Genomic DNA, 14,005 nt, shown 5'->3' with positions numbered 1-14,005 from the left:
AGGCTGGGAGGCATGCTTGCTGGGGGCAGAACAGGCGCTAGCGCAACCCCCTTCTCTAGGTGGGCAGAGCTCCATGCACTGACCTAGGGGGTATTCCTAATGGGCCAAGCCATGGGAGCTGGGGAGCGGGCAGAGTGCCACATGCCTTGGCACCTTAGGGATACCCCCTAGGAGATACACACACACACACACACACACACACACACACACACACACACACACGGACATATGTATATATTATATATGCCAATCGTCCAAGTTCAAGATTGACCCAAGGTAGTCAATCATCACTACATCACTCATCCATAACTAAGTTTAAACACCCTTGGGATAAACTTATATCCATCATCCAAGAAAAAGTTTAAAAAATTAAAAACTAAAACTAAAAATTAAAAGATTTGATTAACCATTAGGTCTTTTTTTCTGACGTCAGTTTTCTATGCTATGTTTCACAAAAATTCTATCAACCTTTAATGTAGGTAAGATCAAGAACAGAAGCAATGGGGATTCCCAGAAGGACCATTGACTTACCTGAAGGGTCGTTTTCAGGGCGCTGAGAAGGAGAGTCCAAGCAAGGGTTAAATACAGCCAAACTGCCCAGAGCTGAATTGAAACTTTAAGCCATGCCTCTGGTGTTGATGATCCCCAGATTTTCAATGAAGACTTGGAACTGTTGTGCGCTGAGAAGTCCAACATTGGATCAACTGGAAACACAACCGGAACAAGTCCAACTGGAACAAAGAAACAAACGTGATAACAGCAGAGCCAGACCCCAGAGTGGGGTGGACTCTCCTTCGCAGCGCCCTGAAAACGACCCTTCAGATAAGTCAATGGTCCTTTTCCAGGGCGCTGCTCAGGAGAGTCCAAGCAAGGGACATACCCAAGCTAAATGTCACTAGGGTGGGAAGCAGAAGCAGTCAGGGTCTCTCCGCTGGAATGAATACCCTGCAGCACACGCCTCCCAAAGGCCCCTTCCGCTGAAGCAAACTTGTCCAACTTGCAATTCCGCACAAATGGAGATAAGGAAGTCCATGTGGCCGCTCTGCAAATCTCCTCAATAGGAGCCTGCGTCACCCAGGCCGTGGTGGTGGCAGCACTCCTGGTCAAATGCACCATGATGCAACTGGGTACCGGTCGAGACTGAAGAACATGGATGAGAGCGATGCAGGCCCTAAGCCATCCGCCAATCATAGACGAGGAAACCTTCCTGCCCTGAGACGACAGCTGAAAGGAAAAAATAACGACTCCGAACGGCGAAAACTGGTCGTACACTTGATGTAACAGTGTAGCACCCTGCGAACATCCAGCTTGTGCCAGTGCTCCTCGTGAGGATGCCTCGGGTGCAGACAGAAGTCAGGAAGGATGACCTCCTGGGCCCGGTGGAACCAGGAATTAATTTTAGGCACGAAAAAAGGATCCAGCCGAAGGACCACCCTGTCCTGGTGAAACAAGCACAAATCGTCACGGGACAGACAAGGCCGCCAGCTCAGAGATATGTCTAGCTGAAGTGATGGCAATGAGAAACACGGTCTTAAAAGTGAGATGTTTCAAGCTGGCCGAACGGAGAGGTTCGAACGGCGGTTTTACCAGAGCCCATAAAACCACATTAAGGTCCATCGGGGGACTCAGGTTAGTCATCCCCCCTGAGAAAGCTGCGAAGGGTGGGGTGACGGCCGAGAGAAGGCTGCCCCTCAGGGCCCAGGATGGTGGAGAGCACTGTGACCTGACGACAAAGGGTGTTAGGCGCCAACCCCTTATCAAGGCCGTCTTGCAAAAAGTCCAGAATGACAGGAATCGAAGCTGAAGAAGCTGAAGCACCTCTGGAAGAACACCAGGTAACAAAGGACCTCCAGATGGCATCGTAAATCCGAGTCATGGAAGGACAACGTGACGCCTGAATGGTGCGGATCACCTTGGTGGAAATGTTGTCCTTGCTTAAGAGATCCCTCTCAAGCGCCAAACGGCTAGTTGCAGCCACTGGGGCTCTGGATGAAGAGGGGCCCCCTGGCAGAGAGAAATCTCATGTGAAGGAATCCACCATGGGTCTTGGATGGACAGACTCACCAGATCGGCAAACCAGGTCTTCCTGGGCCAAAAGGGGGCTACCAGAAGCATCTCTGCTGCCTCTGCAAGGATCTTCCTAATGACTCTGGGAAGAAGAGGCAACGGGGGAAAGGCGTAGAGCAGACCTTTCGGCCAAGGGCAGTGAAGAGTGTTTACCCCCTCAGCTCTTGGGTCGTGGAACCTGGAGAAGAACCTGGGAAGATGAGAGTTGGCCGCTGTCATGAACAGATCCACCTGAGGGCAACCGAACCTCTGAACTATGCGCTGGAACAGCTGCGGGGGCAGGCACCACTCCGAGTGATCAACAGTCGCCCTGCTCAGCCAGTCCGCCTTGGTGTTCACCATGCCGGAGATGTGCTCCGCCTAAATGGACAGCAGATGGAGCTCCGCCCACCGACCTAGGTTGTCGGCTTCCGACATCAGAGATCTGGACCGCATGTCCCCCTGGCGGTTGATGTGCGCCTTCATCGTGACATTGTCCATCAGTATCCTCACATGATGACCCTGAATGCCCATCTGAAACCGAAGCAGGGCCAACCGGACCACCCTCAGCTCCAACCAGTTGATGCTGTGTGCTGCCTCGGCAGAGGACCATCTGCCCTGAGCAATCTGGTTGCAGAAGTGAGCCCCCCAACCGTTCAGACTGGCATCCGTCATGATGGTGAGCCAGCTCGGCTCCTTGAACAGAGACCCCTTCTTCAGGGCTGGAGACAACCACCAACTGAGGGAGCGACGCACCTTCACGGAGTCCGGAATAAGCCGCGATGGCCCCTTGATAGGGCAGCAGGAGCCACTGGAGGGGACGAGAGTGAAGACGTGCCCACAGAACGATGGACAGGCACGATATCATCTTGCCCAGGAGCTGTGACAGCAGAACTACCTTGGCACGAGGAGACCGATGAATCTACATGGCCATCTCCCTGAGGCTCTCCATCCTCTCTGGCAACAGGAAAATCTGGCAGGCAACGGTGTCAATGACGGCACCCAGATGCTGAAGCCTGGTCGTTGGGTGAAGATGGCTCTTTTCCAAGTTGACAGAGAAGCCGTGACCCCAGAGAACCTGATAGTGTACTGCAGATCCTTGACCGCCTGCTGGGGAGATGACGACTGGATGAGCACATCGTCTAAATAGCAGTGCAGGCTTACTGGTCGCGACCTGAGGAACGTCGCCACTGCTGCGAGGACCTTGGTGAACATCCTGGGGGCCGATGAGAGGCCGAACGGCAAGGCCCGGTACTGTGCCATCTCTTCAATCTGGAGGATGGAATTTTTGGTATTAAATATTATGGATGTTTAGCTAAAACAGGATATGAGGATTTGATGTTAATGGAGGATTTTATAAGCAAGTAAATGAAATGTCAGCATGTGGTTATGGATTAAACCTTTGGCATAGTTAAGGATGAAGGATGTTTAAACAACTGTAGTCAACTAAAAGTGGAGGTATGATGATGTTAATATGGTAAACATTTGAGTTAAGATATTTGAATTAATATGAATTAATGGAAGAGATGCACAAAAACGTGTTGTAACCAGCTGATATACTTTTTTATAACATATACTTGTTGTTGTTTTTTTGTTTTTTTTTCTTTGTTTTTTTTCTCTGTCTTGTTTTTTGTTCTTTTTTGTTTTGATTCCCCCCCCCCACTGTTGTGGGCATGTGTTGTTTATGTAACAAAAAAATAAAAAAAATATTAATAATAATAAAAAAAAGAAGACGCCTGGTGGTAACATTCAAACCAGGGCCCGAGAAGCGAACTTAGCCGCACTGAGGGTGGCATCGGCAGTGTACTCAGTGGCCGCCATGATTTTGTTAATCTCCTGCCTCAACTTGGTATCCTTAACTGGAACCCTCGCTATCAGCTTCCTCAACCAAAAGAGAGCTGCCCTGGAAAGAAAGGAAACCGAGGCAGACGTTTTAATTGCCCATGCGGCCGCCAGGTGCGTCTTTTGACAAGCATTCTCCGATTTCTTATCCTCAGCTTTAAGGCCCTCCAACAGATCAGGCGGAAGCACAGAGGTTGAGGTGAGGGCCGCAACCGGAAGATCGATAGGTGGTAGCTTAGGTAAATCCTCAAGGCTGGCATCCACAGTATACAGCCTCTTACCATTACTAGAGGGGGTAGCCATGGTAGCAGGCTGAGCCCATTGTTTCTGAACCAAATTAAGAAACATCTTGGGAATAGGAATGATCTCCTGAACCGAGACCAGTTCCTCAAACAAATCCCCAGACAAATCATCCAGTTCAGCAGGAGCTTGAACAGGTGGAGTGGACCCCATACGGGTGGCCAGCTTGGCCTTGTCCAAAATGGTTTTGAAATTTGCAATGTTAAATAGTCCCGAAGAAGAGGGCTTTTGAACTGCTGCACCTTCCTCCCCAGAGAATTCAGCCTCCTGAACAGGCAGAATGTCATCCCCCTCCTCCCAGTCCGAAGCCTCAGAACCTGAAGAGGAGTGGGGGGAATGCAAGGGACGTGGAGGAGAAGCCGAGGGGCCAAGGGGCCCGGGGCAGGGCCTTCTTCAAGATCCGAAGGGTAAGCGAAAAGATCAGCTTGATCCACCATAGAGGCCCCTGGAGATACTGCCCTAGACATAGAAGCTGTGGGGAAAAACTCCTGGCCTTTATTCTCGCTGTCTGAAACAGGCCTTGGCTGGGCTGGAGGAACCTCCATGGTGGGCTCCTCAGGAGACACCGATTGGGAGGACTGCGTTTGGTGCTGGGTCTTGGAGAATTTCTTTTCAAGGGCCTTTTGGCGACGCAATGCATCCTTATCTGGCCCTGTTCCCTGCTTAGGGGCTGGCCAGGAATATGGTTTGGAGCCCCTGATGGCCTCCCTGGCAGCCACACCAGCCTGCCTGGAGAAAACCCTGGAGGAACCCCCTGCCTGGGTGGAATCCTCAGGAGCCTGCTCAGCCATTATTAAACTGTGGTCAAATATAATCAGGGGCTACCTCCACTCACCACCTTGCAAAAGCCCTGCAAACCTACAGACGCTCTGGAGAGACGTGGGGGGGGGGGGTGTCGCAGCAGCAATATCCAGCAGGTGGAATAAAGCACGAGCATTAACAGCTCCCAGTGCTGCAGGAATGAGGCTTGTGACCAGCGGCCCCAATCCTTGCCGCTCAGGTGAAAAGGATACACCTAATTGCCAGCCAGGCCGGACAAAGAGTGGCTCCTCGTGGCACCTGCTGTGAATCAGGCTGCAGGCAGCTGCCACGAGGTTGAAATCAGAAACCAAAACCTCAAATAGCTCCCAAAATGATGACTGGGAGCTCTAATTACTTTAAAAGTAGCCACCAAACCATCCGGAGCTCTGAGGCACCGCACCTGCACACCGGCCACTAAAGGCACAGACGGCAACCGCAGGAGCCTCAGCGGGGCTTTCCCCCTCCCCAGCGAGGGTCTTAACTGCCCCAGCAGCTGCCTGCGTTCCCCGCAGCGCCTGGGAGTTAAGCAGGACGCCGGAGAACCAAAGAGCGAGTTAGAAACGAATTAAAGAAATCTAATTACACTCACTCAGCCTGATCACCCCTAAACTGAAAATACTCACAGTAAATGCTCAAGAGAGTCCAAGCTAATAAACTAAATAAAGAGAAACTTAAAGCGCGTCTGAACTGGGCTAGCTGAATTGAAAATCTGGGGCTCATCAGCACCAGAGGTGTGACTTAAAGTTTCAATTCAGCTCTGGACAGTTTGGCTGCATTTAACCCTTGCTTGGACTCTCCTGAGCAGCACCCTGGAAAATGCTGTTTACTTTTCTGAGTGTAACAACAGAATTGTGAATGACTTGTTTCCCTCTACCCCATTTTATGTGAAGCAAAATCACGGCACCATGGATTTTTCCATTTTTCTCAGGATCAAGTTGCAATTTCCCTAACTTTTCACTGATTTCTTCTCCTTAGTCAAAGGCAAATCTACATTCTTGGGGATTCCAGTCTACAGTTTGCCTTGTAGTGGCCATTAACCTTCCCCCATGGCAAGCCATTTTGTCAAAGTGACTACAAATAGCAGCCAAATCAGTCCACTTTCGCCCCCAAAATTGTGTGTTTTCCCCAAAGGAAATGCACAGCACATCGGGGCATGATAGAGGACTACAAACAGCTACTGGCTTTTGCCCCCAACAATCCTGAGAGATCAAGATATTATCTTGTACTCACTAATACCTGATCAATTACAGAATAGATATTATTTGAGACGACCAACAGTGAGATGAAGGAAAGAGACAGAAAAACCAGGAGAGCTCAAGGTGAAGCTATGGATGAAGCAGAGCCATTATTCAAATTTCCATCAGCAAGCAGATTCTTAGAAATACAGATAGTCCCCATTTAGTGGCCAAAATTGAGATCAGCAACTCATCATTAAACAAAACAGAGGTTTGGATTTGGTTTGTGTCATCACTTTTCATTTTACTGTTAAGTGAGTCACTCGAGGGGATTAAGTGAGACCTCATGTGACTGCAACTTGCAATTTTACTGCCATCTTCTCCATTAACTCTGCTTGTTGTGAAGAACACAATTACATAACTGCAGGTCGCAACAGTTGTATGTTCCTGCCACTGGTGAAATGTCCATATATTGATCACATGACTGCATGGATACTGTAAAAGTCGTAAATGCAATGACCAATCGTACACTTACTTTTTCAAAACTATTGTAACTTCAAGTGGTCATTAGATAGGGCAGTTATTAAGTGAGGGCTACCTGTAATTAAACTCTCGAACATCTATGTGGCTTGACAAGGAGCCTCCCCCTCAAAATGTGACAGATCTGCCCCAAGTTGTGGACCCTCCAGTTTAACCACCTCAGACAGCCTTGTGGTGCCTGAGACTACAAAAGAATTACAGGATGAAATCACAACATCAGAGATTTCATATCCCATAAAAGACTGGAAATGTTCTCCCCAAAACACTGGACTCCTAAATCAACACAGCTGAGCCATGATCAACTTTCCTCCAAAAACATTTTCTTCAAGATTGACATGGTACAGAGTAGCCCAACTTACAAACACCCAAAAAAGGCTCCAGTCCCATCCTTGTGCTGATGTAATAAAGTCAGGAGCAGGATAACCAAGCCCTTCCCCGTCTTCCATAAAATACTTACCGAGTCTGCCACAAGTACTAGTGTACAATTTCCAGCTGTTCAAAGTGATCACACTTAGATCTGCACAACGGGCCCAGGCAAATAACCTGACCAGAAATCTCAAACCTAGGAATGGAGGAAGCACTGGTGGTTTGACAAGTTGGAGACAAGATCGATAAGACAAGACCGATATTTAGAGCGTCTAAGAAGCAGCTTAACCGACAGAAAAGGCAAACACAGCAGGCATCTGGTGACTGAGATCAGCTGCGAGACTTGCAGCAGATCCAAGCAGCCACAGTGGTCTGAATTAAACTAACAGCAGATGTCATCCAGTCATCAAGTCCAATCCAAGTCCCAAATGCACTTGGAGAAAGGATGCAAGTAAGCAGAACCTCTGGAAAAGTGGCAGATGGCTCATAGCTGAAAGGTTTGCCAAAAGTAATAACAATTGGCAGATTGCTGGGATTGGCAGAAATGACATGAAGCAAGAGCAAACTTAGTAGACCTTCAGTCACCAAGAGGTTCTAACTAAATTTCTCACAGACTGATCTACAAAAGCCAAGGGGGAGGAAGAGATGGAAGAGTAAAGAAAGAAAGAAAAATTACTATAACCTCTTAAAGAAAGTCTTCAACCAGAGATTAGACCCTTTTGTTTATGAATGTGCTTATAATCAAAAGCTATCCAAAGTACCTGTTAGTCCCAGGAAAATACTATAGGACTTTCCACCTATTCCCAGCTGTGTCTCTTTGCACAACAGTAATATCATGTGCTTGTGGCCCCCCAAAAAGCCCACATTTTTTAAAAAATTAATTGATATGTTGCTCCTGTAAGATAAATCTAACTTTATCACTGTTGCAGTTTCAATGTTCTGACTTACAGTATGGCCATGTTAATGAGCCACTATGTCTTTAAGGAATGTTAGCATTACAACCAGCACAAACTCAGTTCTTATTTTTTGTAATCTGTCTTTGCAACTGCAGCTGATTTTTGCTGTGTCCTGGGTGATCATAGACACTAAAAATACATCTGTAATTTCAGCTCAAACTAGCCTTTTCTCCTCCTCGCCCCCTGAAAATGTTGTTAGAAATGTCATACTACTGTACCAAATAACCTGTGGGAAAAGTGCCATCTGGATTCAGGTGAAGTCAAAGGAGGTGAAAGACAAGAGGCTAAAAAGGGTGTTATCACAGGTTTTAATTTTTTTTAAAAAAATGAAAAGCTGGTGTGAAAATACTCACTGCCGCTGCATCACCAGTGTCTCGTGTTGAAGTCCATGGTCTATTGTTGTAATCTTGCTAACGCCTGCAAGAAAAGCAACCACTATGAAGTGTGTGCTGGAAATTAATCAATATATCCAATATCAGCAGAACTGGATCTTGATTTCACCAATATTTAATCCTAAACATAAACTCAGAATCTTCTCTATTCAACATTTTTTTAAATCACCACCATTATGAAGATTCAGACACAGCCCAGTGCCAAATGACACTACCTGCCTGTAGAATCTACCTTTGATGGATTTGATAGCTTTATATTACCAGGAAACTCTGAATTTTTCAATTACTCAGATGGAAGAGTCTTTCCTTTCCCTTGACAGATGGCTTTACTAACTGAACATTTAACTAGGGCTGAGAACGGAATCTTTTTTTGGGGAGGCTGGGGAGCTGTCTTCTTCTCATCGCTCTATGGTCACAATTCCTCAAACCTGAAAGCATGGTTCCTCAGAAAAGGCAAGAAACACACCACAACACACAGACACACCAGCCTTTAAAAAAGACTTAACATCTTTTAAGTAACCTAAACCCCAGAAGGAAAAAAAAGACACCTAGCCCCTACTCAAACAGATGTCATAATCCCACCCACTTTGTATCATCACATACCCACTGCGCCCTTTCCAAAGATGTTAAGCACAATCATTAACCCCCAAAAGGTTGTTCACGTCAAAGAAGGACAAGATAAATTCAGGCTTATTAAAGCAAGTGGTTTGTGGAAAATAATTCCCTAGAAACCAGCTCCATTCATTTGGGAGCCTGCTACTCTAACATACAGCAAGCACATTATTTAATGCATACCAAATGGCAATTATATATTGTGAGTTGCTCTGCAAGAAACATAGGAGTTAGTTAACATGCACATTCATTCCCAGCCACTAAATTCTTAGAGAGCTATCTTCCTCCACTCAGGAAATAGAAACATATGTGACCTTTGTATTCAATCCAACTCAATCAAACCCAGCTCATTCTGAAGTTCGTTGTGTTCTCAACATGATTCAAAGCACTTGGCAAATACTTTTTAAGAAATAAACAAATCTGAGAAAAATCTGAAACTCTCTAATGACCACTAAAGAAACAAATATAGCCTGTCTTGCAGTGCAAGAAATCTTGCCATTTCATTTTTTCCCAAGTATTACTATGCTTAAATAACTAGGATGAGGTGGAATTCATCCGAATGCTATTCCATATCCAAAGCTTCCTCTCCCATAGAAAATATGTACGATAGAAGGAAATGTTTTCATCCATTTAAATCCCCAATGTGCTATTTTTCTACCCACACATCAATGTTTATATTAAGAAACTTTCAAATGTTAACACTTTCCAGTTAGATAGATGTATAAAAATAAACAGTCTATGGTAGAAGAAGTCTATCAATGGGATTTGATGAGCCACAGTGGTGCAGTGGAGTGCAGTACTGCAGGCTACTTCTGCTGACTGGGAGCTGCCTGCAATTTGGCAGTTCAAATCTCACCAGGCTCAAGGTTGACTTAGCCTTTCATCCTTCTGAGGTGGGTAAAATGAGGACCCAGATTGTTGGGGGCAAATATGCTGATTCTGTAAACTGCTTAGAGAAAGACCTGTAAAGCACTATGAAGTGGTATATAAGTCTAAGTGCTAGTGATATTTGATTCTGAAGCACCCAAACTGCCAGAGCATTAGTGAAAGTGTGGGTCATTTCTCTGCTCCTCTGTCTTCTCTGAAGTGCTCAAAACAACTCTTTCCACTGCTTTGTCACAAAGATCACCATCTTTAAACGAAATGACAGATTGAAGGGATGGCACAAATTAATGTCTAAAGGATAAAACTGAATGTAAAAAAAATCATGACTCTAAAATTAGCTTGAGTGGGCCCCAAGGCAAAAGTCAACATTATATAACAGCTAGGTGCTGGAGTCCCAGGTTCAAGCACCCATTCTCTTATAGCCTCACAAGTTGTGTATAAATGCAAGAGATAGAATGTGAATATTTTTTTTAAAAGCAACCACTATCAAAAGTCTGGGCTGTGAATCACCCAGAATTTGGTACAATCTGGGCAGCAATATAAATGTTAGAATAAATGAAATAAAATGGAAGTAAGTACATCATTTTCTCATGGAGCTATTGTTCCTGCTATTCTGGAGCCAGACTTACTGACCTACCTCAACATTTTGACTTACACGTGCACACAAATAGAAAGTTCATGTTGGATAATAAGCAGAATTTTGCCCACTGCTCAGCTCCCCAAAAGATCACTTATTTCTCTACTACATTAAGCTTTTCCCATTGTTGTAAAGGAGAGCTCCAGGTTAGGTACCTGATAGTAATAAATCATAGAGCAAATTACTTTCAACCTTTCCAGTCTCAAGACCTGCTTTTAAAATAACCACTTGCAAGCTTGTGACCCACTCTTAATCTCAGGACATTCCAAATCCATTTATACATTTCTTCTACAACTTCATGAAAGGGAAATATTCAGTATGCTTAATGACTGAATAAAGAGCGAATTTCAACAGGTCATGCAGGGCTGAGGAAAGCTGTACCTGGTGAAATTCTTATGTCCCTGAAGTCTCAAGGATTTTCTTTAGAACCTCGCATAAACAGAAATCAGCTGTTCAAATGCTTAGCCAGATCACAAGGCTCTTTAATTTGCCCTTTCATGAAAAAAATATAACTCTGTTGGTACAGCGATTAAGCACTACACCCAGCTGCAGGAAGTACCGGATCAAGAAATGCATATCCATTTGAATGCCTTATATACAATACTTCACTCTTTGCTTTTAAAAGATTCTGGCAAAGTGTGTGAACACATCTTTAATAAAGATTAAAACATCTGGGAACTCAGATGCGTCATTATTGAAGATTTAAAATACAAAAATAGCCAGGAAAATAGTGCATATTACGCCTACCCTACCCTTCCTAATGTGAACAAAGTAAATTATTCTACTCATGCATTATTGTTGTCAACACAATATAAAATGCACTACAGTATATAATCCTCAACACACATAATCAGAATCGCAAAAATACAATGCTGCGATGAGAAAAGTAAAAGTCAACAACCAGTTATTACGGAGGAAAGGATTAAAATCCTGATTAATCTTTTCCAAGCAGACGGCTGCTCTGATTTCTGCATACAGGTAATCATCAGCCACTGAATGTGGAACTGTCATTGTTAAGCAATATGGTCGTGTAGTACAATGTCATGTGACCATGTCATTTAGTGACGGCATTTCTGGATGTCCCTGTTGCCATTATTAAATGAGAATCAGACAGTTTATTAAGTGAGGACCTCATGCGACCACAACATCCACCTTTCTACTGGCTTCCCCACCGACGTTGCTTGGAGAAGCTGTCAGAAATTGCAGTTGTATGACCAGGACTCTCTATATCATCTGGAACCAGATGCTAAATTCCCAGATGGCAGTCACATGATCATGGGGAACCTGTCACAGCCAGAGCTACAAGGACCCATTGAAAGTGCCATGTTGTAACGTTGAATGATCACTGAGCAAATGGTCATAAATCAATGAGGTACATATATTAGGGGCTAAAATGAATAGAGTCAGAACAAAAGTTAGAACTGAATTCTCCTTCAGTTAAAATGAAACCTATTTAATAATTTCCTCTTTTTGTGATTGTTATAGTTAACTTGAAAGGTTCTGTTTCCAAGACTTCGAGAAATTAGATGACCAATGAGGTAGCCAAATTGAAGATAAAGCATCCTTCCAGTCAAAGTACTGTAATAAAATAATTTTAATACATAACAACATACTACAATGGCTATTGCAGAATTTATAGAAAGAGTCTTCACCATGAATGTTGCAGGATAACTCAGTGCAGCCAACTCGGCATGATCAACTTGCCATGGCCAACTTACCACAGCCAACTTCCTATGGGACAACTCGCCACAGAATAACTTGCCACGGCACAAGAGTTACACTAATATCAAAGAAAGGGTAGAATGGAATCACTAAACAAAAGATGCAAAAGGAGGGACAAAATGAAATGTGAATGACAGAAAGTAAATTAATTTTTAATTAGTTTAAATACTTAAATTGAATTGTTGAGTTGTCCCACAGTGAGTTGGCCACAGCGAGTTGTCCCATTTTGCAACCTACTGACAGACAAAGTTAATGGGGAAGCCAGATTCACTTAACCTTCATGTTACTAAGTAAACAGTTGCAGTGATTCATTAACGACAAGAACGGTAATAAAATTAGGTAAAATTCGCTTAACTCTCTTGCTAGTAATGGAAGTTTTGGTCATAAGTCAAGGACTATCCATAATATCAGGCACATGGAGACCTAATTAACAACCACAACTTATGACCATAGTTTTGGGCTCAATTAAAGTCATTAGTCAAGGACTATCTGAATATGTCTATTTTGATACCCATTATGGGGACAGAATATATAAGGAGAGGAAATCTGTAAATGCATTACTATATGGGTTACATTTAAAGTATTTTTCTTAGTATGCATATGTTTCTAGTTTCATACTTCATTTTGGTAGAGAACCACAGAAGTGACCTTGGAAAAACTGCCAATAGCAGTTAGAAAGAGAAGACCTAAGCCCAGAACAGGAAAAGAGCATTATAAAGAAATTTAAATTGTCTGTGCCTTAAACTCTCTTGGATATAAGCAGGAGGGATACTGCTGACAGTCTTCTAAGAGTCTGGTACTTAGCCTATAGTAATAAAATAGAATTCCAGTCATACTTGTAGAATCTGTTTATCTTGAACAACTGACAATTTGATACTTTAGGGTGGTGTTCAGCCCTTGCACCATTATAATCAAGTATATCTTCTTCTGGCTACATATTACTGTATTGTTTTATTGCTTTTCTTGGCACTCAAAATCTTGGAGAGTTGGGTGTATAGAAAATTGAATGAATGAATGAATGCAGGGGTCCCCAACCCCCAGTCTGTGGATAGGCACTGCTCCATGGCATGCCAGCAACTCGGCCGCAAAGCCCCATCTTAGGGATGCAGGCAGCACACAAAAACACATCCCCTCTGGTGCGCAGAAAAACCTCTCGCCACACAACCGGTCACTGATGCCCAAAAGGTTGAGGGGTCACTGAACTAATGAATTAAAAAGTCCAAGAAAGCTTAAAATTCCATGCTAACCCAAGAAATACCTGACACTGAAATTTTATTGGTTCTTTTGTATTATGTTGTGTTTTTTTTCCTGAAACGTAACTATTATCTAGGTTCTACGCTGCAGGTTCTAGTTCTAGGCTACATAAACAGAGGGACAGAATCAAGATCACATGAAGTGTTAATACCACTTTATAATGCCTTGGTAAGGCCACACTTGGAATACTGCATTCAGTTTTGGTCGCCATGGTGTAGAAAAGAGGTGGAGACTCTAGAAAGAGTGCAGAGAAGAGCAACAAAGTTGATTAGGGGACTGGAGACTAAAACATATGAAGAACGGTTGCAGGAACTGGGTATGTCTAGTTTAATGAAAAGAAGGACTAGGGGAGACATGATAGCAGTGTTCCAATATCTCAGAGGTTGCCACAAAGAAGAGGGAGTCAAACTATTCTCCAAGGCACCTGAGTGTAGAACAAGAAGCAATGAGTGGAAACTAATCAAGGAGAAAAGCAAC

The 14,005-nt window shown here is 44.1% G+C and overlaps 1 protein-coding gene across 7 annotated transcripts in view; it reads right to left on the bottom strand.

Annotated features, from left to right (window-relative positions):
* Positions 1-14,005, bottom strand: part of SEMA5B (semaphorin 5B) — a 596,333-nt gene that overhangs the window by 367,235 nt on the left and 215,093 nt on the right. For 6 of the 7 annotated variants that reach the window (XM_087711803.1, XM_087711804.1, XM_087711802.1 and 3 more), the window contains one exon: positions 8,380-8,443. The exons of the other annotated variant lie outside the window; for it this stretch is intronic. The gene's annotated coding sequence lies outside the window, so the exon portion shown is untranslated. The remainder of the gene's footprint in view (positions 1-8,379; positions 8,444-14,005) is intronic. 7 annotated transcript variants of the gene reach the window in all.

Source organism: Thamnophis sirtalis, unplaced genomic scaffold (genome assembly GCF_051295495.1).
Source record: "Thamnophis sirtalis isolate CommonGarterSnake01/CBP01778 unplaced genomic scaffold, rThaSir2_p1.2 scaffold_1, whole genome shotgun sequence".
NCBI classification, from domain to species: Eukaryota; Metazoa; Chordata; class Lepidosauria; order Squamata; family Natricidae; genus Thamnophis; species Thamnophis sirtalis.
The sequence above is the reverse complement of the archived record's forward strand: the minus strand, read 5'-3'. Positions and strand labels throughout refer to the sequence as shown.